This window comes from Vombatus ursinus, unplaced genomic scaffold (assembly GCF_900497805.2).
Source record: "Vombatus ursinus unplaced genomic scaffold, bare-nosed wombat genome assembly UNPS02014821.1, whole genome shotgun sequence".
NCBI lineage: Eukaryota > Metazoa > Chordata > Mammalia > Diprotodontia > Vombatidae > Vombatus > Vombatus ursinus.
In genome coordinates this window covers 18,463,808-18,471,472 of record NW_020954599.1, presented here as the reverse complement: position 1 = coordinate 18,471,472, position 7,665 = coordinate 18,463,808, and positions in this window count along the sequence as shown.

The following is a 7,665-nucleotide window of genomic DNA, read 5'->3' as shown; positions in this document are numbered from 1 at the left end:
GAGAGAGAGAGAGAGAGAGAGAGAGAGAGAGAGAGAGAGAGAGAGAGAGAGAAAATACAAAATACTCTGGATATTAATTCAGTTTGTTGTATGTAGTGTGTCCTAATATTAATGATATCTTTCAAACTCAACATTTGGTCACCATAGTATCCCTGTAAGAACCTTATCAAATTTAGTGTAAATAATTGGGTGATACCAGCCCCGGAATTTTCCATTTATGACATAGTCTCTTTCCCATTTGCTACATATCTGGGTTACTGACCAAGATGTGTTGATTTATCTGTTACTTAGCTTGGCTCTCCCCAGGCCTCTCTTGGGAGGATCTGTCCTAAGCGTGTACTACACTCAGAGGTTTAGTGGGAAGGGAGTTGCTATTAAACACTTCTACTAAGATCATGGTGGAATCAATGATCTAATCCTTGCAGAAGTGAGTTATTGACTTCTTAATGTATAAGAAACGCACTGACTACTGACGTTTGGCACACTTTGATTCTCATTTGGGGAGTCGGGAATCTACTAAAGCCTTGAGGAATTCCCAGAGTGGTGGTGAGGGGCCAGGGTACAAGGGGTGAAGTTACCTTTATAATAGCCCCAAAGCAGCCCAGCATCTGAGGTTTCTGCATTTTCCATATTGCCATTGCATTTCAGGAAACCACTCACAAAGGATAGGTGTAACTGATCTTTTTTTGTACATTGTTGTCCATTTTTATAGCAAATCCACATTATGAATGACATTAGGAACCAACCATCACCAGATTGAAACCGTGTATGCCACACTCACAAAGTTTGTTCAATATTAACCTCTAGGAAGCAAGTCGTTTTTTGAAAAATAAACATATTTTAGGGCAGTTAGGTGGCACAGTGGATAGAGCACCAGCCCTGAAGTCAGGAGGATCTGAGTTCAAATCCTGCCTCACACCAAACACTTGACACATACTAGCTGTGTGACCCTGGGCAAGTCACTTAACCCCAATTGCCAAATAAATAAATAAATAAATAAAAAATAAACATACTTTAAACGTGATAGAGCAGAAAGGTCATAGGGTTTGAGATCAGAAGATCAGGGTTTTTGCCTCAGCTTTACTACTTACTAGCTAGAGGTTGATAAGCCCCCTCGAACCTCTGTTTCTTCACCTTTAGAATGGAGATGATAATCTTTTTGCTACCTACCTCAAAGGGTTGTTGTGAGGGTAGCTTTTTGTAAGCTGTGATGCTCTAATGAAACATGAGTCACAATTAGTCTGCTTTTGTAAACAACACTGTTTCTCTCACAGATGTGGGTGCTGCATTGCACTAATTTTTGTAGACAGTAGCTCAATGAGCATGAATGAGCATGTATGACCAGGCACTGTTCTGTCTATTGGGGCTACAGAGACAATGATGAAACAGTCCTTGTTCCCAAAGACTGTATCTGTCGGGGGGTGGGAGTAGGAACAACATATAAACATACACATGCCAAATATGTACAAAAACATGCATCTGTCCTTGGTGAGTTCCTTCTAGAAGTCTCCATTTTCAGAATGGGCCAAATGTCATTTCCCTCCTAGCTGGGTTTCTGACTCTTTGGACTGCAGCACCTCGGCCGTCTCACCCCAACCTCTCCTCCTCCCCCTTCTGCTTTTCAGCCCCCCCCCCTTTTTTTTTGCCTAGGCAATGGGGTCAAGTGACTTTCCCAAGGTCACACACCTAGCATTATGTGTCTGAGGCCGGATTTGAACTCAGGGCCGGTGCTCTCTCCATTGCACCACCTAGCCGCCCCCTTTTCAGCCCCCTTTTATGTCTTATCCTCCCCTATTAGAATTTAAGATCCTTATGGACAAAGTCTGTCTTTTTTTTTTTGCTTATATTTGTATCCCCAGAACTTAGCAAAGTGTCTGGTGCATGACAAGAACTAAATAAAGACAAGGCTTATTGCCTTGTTTTGCCTATAAAGAATAAATTTCAGGATTTTCCCCTGCAGTGGTTAGGGAGTAGGTAGAGGGGGAGGTATACTAATCCAGAATGGGATCCCGGATCTCATGTCGAAGGAAGTGCTTGAAAGGAACTAGATTTTAAGAGGCACAGGTGAGGAGGGGATGTATACACAATGTCTGTGGAGTGTCGTGTATGAGGAATAGTAAAAAGACTATTTTGGCTGAACTGCAAAGTGCATGAAGGGGAGTAATGTATAATAAGTCTAGAAAGGTGAGTAGGGGCCAAGCTAGGGGGAATCTTTAAGTTGTGGCTGAAATGAAGGTGTGGTAGGCTTAACCTCACTGAATAAACAGAGATAACTTTGCCCAACAGAGAGGAAGACAGGTATTTAAAGAGGGCCCATAAGTGCATGGACTTCTGGGGGAATTTTAAGCTTAGTACACACAGATATATATAAGAATGGTATTTATAAAAGGATATAATATAATATATTTATAATACATTATATTATATTATTTATAATATAATATATTATATTTATTATAATTATAATATAACAAAATTAGTATTTATAATATAATAATATAATATTGTATAATATATTATATATAATTATAATATAATTATAAAAGGGTATAATTTTCAACAATAACCATAAAGATATAGACACAGACCATTCTTGCCAATAGAATGGAATTGCATTAGACCTTGGCAGGAGGCCATGTAGCTTCCCTAAGAGAAAGAGAAAAGTTGTGGTTGGTTGCTCTGTCCATCAAAGAAAAGAAATAGTAGAAAAAAAAGTTTTATGTTCATCTTTTCTACAGTCATCTTCTTCTACTTGAGCTCCCTCTTGCTTAAAGTCTTTGCAGCATGCAAAATCCCTCTGAGGATTTGGAGGCAAAATGACATGTCCCCCAGTGGAAACCCCGGGTCAGTTTCTTTGGTCATTTGTGGATTCCTCCTCTTTTAAGAAAAAGGTAAGTTGTGAACCTAGGAGGTCCTTACCTGTTAACAATAGAAAGCTGCCTCCCAATCTAGGAACATAACTCATCATTTCTCTCCAAACCCTTTTGGAGACCAACTGGCTTTGGCCAGAGTTGAGTAGGTGTCTGAGGCAGCTCTAATACCACCAGCCATCAGGTGGTTCAGGTTTGATGTTGGGATGAAATGAGGCACTTATGAGTCATTGAATACTTAACAAAAGGGAGCTTAATTTGTCCCAATAAAGCAATGATATGAAACAATGGTACAACCTCCCATCTCCATGTTTCTATGTGAGTCTTGTCATCAAAGCAAGATACAGTGAAGGACCCGATGATTGTGGGTTTCAAAAATCCACTAAATCAGAGTGGCCTACATTCCACATAGATGGGATTTTTTTATTTCCTTGGAAGACCATAAAGCTGTATAAGGGAAGCCTAAGCCAATCAGATCCTCAGGGGGCTTTTTTGTCTACTTTTAGGTAAAGCCTCCCCATGCCATGGGTGGGAGGAAAGAAGCTACATCAGGGAAACTCTGGTACTATCGTAGTAGGGAAGGAAGAAAAAAAATCATACCTTTCTTCCAAAGAGTTCTAAAGGAATGTGCTATTAAAAGAAAACTATGGTATTGTCAAGAATAACCAGAGGCAGCTAAGTGACTCAGTGGATAGATAGAGGGCCAGGCCTGGAGTCAGGAAGACTCATCTTCATGAGTTCAAATCTGGCCTCAGACACTTACTAGCTGTGTGATCCTGGGTAAGTCACTTAATCCTTTTTGACTCAGTTTTCTTCATTTGTAAAATGAGCTGGGGAAGGAAATGGCAAACCACTCCAGTACCTTTGCCAAGAAAATCCCAAATGGGGTCATGAAGAGTCAGACACACTTGAAAGATGACTGAATAGCAACATGAATAACCAAGCAGGCAAGGTCCAAACATTCCTCAGTTCAGGAATGACAGATACAAATATCACCCTCTCAGAATACACAGTAGTTGAATCTCAAGTCCAGCAGGCGTGTTCCAGATTGTGCATTCATTCATACCTTGGTGCAGCTAAATTTGGCATGTTTATCGAATTTGCAGGTGACACAAAGGTGAGAGGGATAATAATCGAGTTGAATGACAGAGTCTGGATCTGAAATGATTTTGACGAGTTAGAACAAGGGTGGGGGACCTGCAGCCTCAAGGTCACCTGTGGCCCTCTAGGTCCTCAAGTGTGGCACTTTTGAGGACCTAGAGGGCCACAGGTAGCCTTGAGGCTGCAGTTTCCTCACCCCTGGTCTAGTCTCTGTCATTTATTCAAGCCTGTAAAACTCAACTCAGTCAAAAGGTGACACCCAAGGACCTAGAGGGCCACAGGCTGGTCTCGAGGCTGCAGGTTCCCCACCCCTGGGTTAGAATAATGAAGTTAACCTAAGAAAACAAAATGTAACAGAGATAAATATAGGGAGAGAAGGGAATAAGCATTTACATAGCACCTACTGGGTGCCATCTACTCTGCTGAGCACTTTTTACAAATATTCTCTTATTTGATACTCACTACAACCTGGGGACATAAGTGCTATTATTATCCCATTTTGCAGTTAAGGAAACTGAGGAAGACAGAGGTTAAGTGACTTGCCCAAGATCATATGTCTAGGAAATGTCTGCAACTTTATTTGGACTCTAGTCTTCCTGACTCCAGGCCTAGTACTCTATTCATTTTACTACCTAGTTGCCTGAAGTACAAAATCATTCCAAAAATCATTTTCACAAATACCAGAAGGAGGACGCTTGGCGAGGTGATAGTTTGGGTGAAAAAGATGTGGAGTCTTTGGTGAATTGCAAGCCTAGTATCAGTAAACAGAGTGCTGAGAAACATCATGTTATCCTAGGCTTCCTTTAGTGGTCCATAGCATCAGGAACGATCTACGGAATCTATCTGCTATCCTCTGCCCTGGGCAGGATGCATATGGAGTACTGTGCTCAATTCTGGGGCGCTCATTTTAGGAAAGACGCAGGTACACTTGAGTGTGTTCAGTAAAGGGTCAGCAGGATAATTAAAGTCCCAAACTTCTGCCATACTCTTGGGTACATTGCCTGGATGGAAGAAGACTTGGGGCAGGGAGGAAACAGGATAGTTGTTTTCATTTGAAGGACTTGAACATTGACAAGGGATGAGCTGTATTCTGTTTGGCCCTTGGGCAAAAACCAAGGAGAAATGAGTGAAAGTCACAGAGAGGCAGATTTAGGTTTGAGTAAGGTCTTGACAAGCTGATGGGTGTTGCTGTTGTTCATTTGTGTCTAACTCTTTAGGACCTGATTCGGGGTTTTCTTGGCAATGATACTGGATTGGTTTGCCATTTCCTTCTCTAGCTCATTTTTATAGCTAAGGAAACCAAGGCAAACAGGGATAAGTGCCTTGCCCAGGGTCAAATAGCTAGTAAGTGTCTGAGACCAGATCTGAACTCAGATCTTCCTGACTCCAGCATTCTATCCACTGCTCCACTCCTTAAACTTTTGTCAGCCAGGTGTGGTCAGTAGCTCCAAACTCATCAAAGAGCTGAAACTGTGCTGATATCCCTGAGACATATTGGATTGAGGGCAGCCTTACATTGAAAGCATAATAACACTTTGAGGAGGAACCTTGAAATCCAGAGATGATAATCGACGGAGGGAAGGAGGACAGTGAAGTGTTTGCAGTCTGAGCTGTGAACTACAAGATTGAGAACGAACACCTGTGGAGAAGGAGGGATGGAGCAGTAGACTAGGACCAGGTTGGGAGTTTCTGGACCAAACAGAAGCTGGCTCCAAGGAGCCCCAAGGGATAGAGCCAAGACTTGAAGGAGTAAACCTGGACCGCCATTCCCCTTCACTAGTACTGCTAATTATGTGGACCATGCAGGTCTGCAAGAAAGGTGTGTGTTAACTCTCTAAAGACTCCGAGGGCTTTCTTCTTTTGGGGTGTGGTTGGGGGGTTTGGGGGGCCTCAACCCTGGGAGAGATCAGTAATTTAGGAGGACTGCAAAGACCCCAAAGGGAGGAGGAATTCATCAGATTAAGGCAGCTACTTGGCTTTTAGCAACCCTGAGTACTTTTTCCTTGTGTGGGTCCTCAAACCTAGGGTAGTAACGTATGTTTCAAGGACTGTATAGGTCCTTGGGGATGATGAGGCTCCTAGGAAAGGCAAGGGGTTTGTGTACAAATCTTCTGCATTTTATTGTCTGGCTAAACAAGGAAGACCTTTGGTCAAATCCTGCCACAGCCACTCCCCAGTCTTGTGACCCTGGACAAGTCACTTAATCTCTTCCAACCTACTAAATTTTCTAATCTGTAAAATAGAGATAATAATAGCACCTACTTCCCAGTACTGTTGGCAGAATCAAATGAGATAATATTTGTAAAACACTTTGTAAATTTTGGAGTACTATTATACAGTAATTCACCATCATCATCATCTTCATATCTTCTTTTTCTTTCTGCTGCTTCTCCTCCATTGCAAGAGAGCTTACGGACGTTTTTTTTTTTTTTTTTTTTTCCGCAGAGACCTAGACACAAGCTAAAGTCCCTGAGAACTGAAAACCCTTGAGGAATGGGGAAGAAGAAGGAGAAGCAATGTGAGGCTGTGGACTCAGGAAGTTCCTCCTTGGAAAAATACTATCTGTGTGACCCTAGGCAAGTTACTTAACCTCTCAGTGTACTAGGCATCTGTCTATGTCTAAGCCCTCCCTCACTTCAATCCAATACACTTGAAAGTCATGGCATCCCTTTCCTGATGTCATGGACCTCTTTGAGAACAAAGGACAAACAACAATTGCAGAGAAGATGCCCACCTGCATTGATAGAAGAATTTTTCTCACTTGGGAAATTCCCTCCACCAATCAAATCACAGCTCCAGTCTATCTCTAACCCTGGTTCATGTGAACCCAAAGTTACAGTTCTAGAACACAAGTTATAGAAGAAAAAGCTTTTCAACAATCAGAGATATCCAAAGGTCGGTTGAGCTGCTTTGAAAGGTAGTGACTCCCCCTATACTGGAAGTCTTCCATGAAGAGGTGGATAAACCCTTGTTGGAAATGCAGTATGGGTTTTGCCAGAATGATCTATGGATGCTCCTTTCAGTTTTTAGATTCTGTGATAGTGTTATTTAGGTTCAACTTGACAGGAAGTTACTTGCATGATTTTGATGAATTTTCTTCCAAATTTTGACTACTATTTTTCCTTCTATTTTGCAGAACATTTTTATATTTGAACCTTTATGACATTTTTCACATAAAAAGATTTAATAATAAAGGTCCTGGGCAAAACACTACTCTTCTCTGTCTCAGTTTCTTCATCTGTAGTTGGACTAGAGGGCCCCTAATGTCTCTTCTGACTCTAAATCTATGATTCCATTAAAGTCAATATTTTAAAAAGGTGCTAATTCTCTCTCTCTTTTTGCAAAAGGCTTTTGTACGCTTTGTGACTCTGAACTATAGAGATCTCAAGAGATTGATCACTGAATTTAGGAATCTGTTAATTAGCACAGTGCCTGGCACATAATAGGCACTTAATAAATGTTTATTGACTATTAGATGCTATACATTTTGAGCAAAGATTTAATAAATTTATCCTTTTAACTCTTAATTTTCTGGAATTTTTGCTTTTTTGGTCATCTAGTCTTTTCATGTACTCATATGTCTAAGCTGGAAGAGACCACATATAGGTCACCTAATCCAATAACTTCATTTTCCAAATGAAGGAATGGAGAGAGAGAGAGAGAGAGAGAGAGAGAGAGAGAGAGAGAGAGAGAG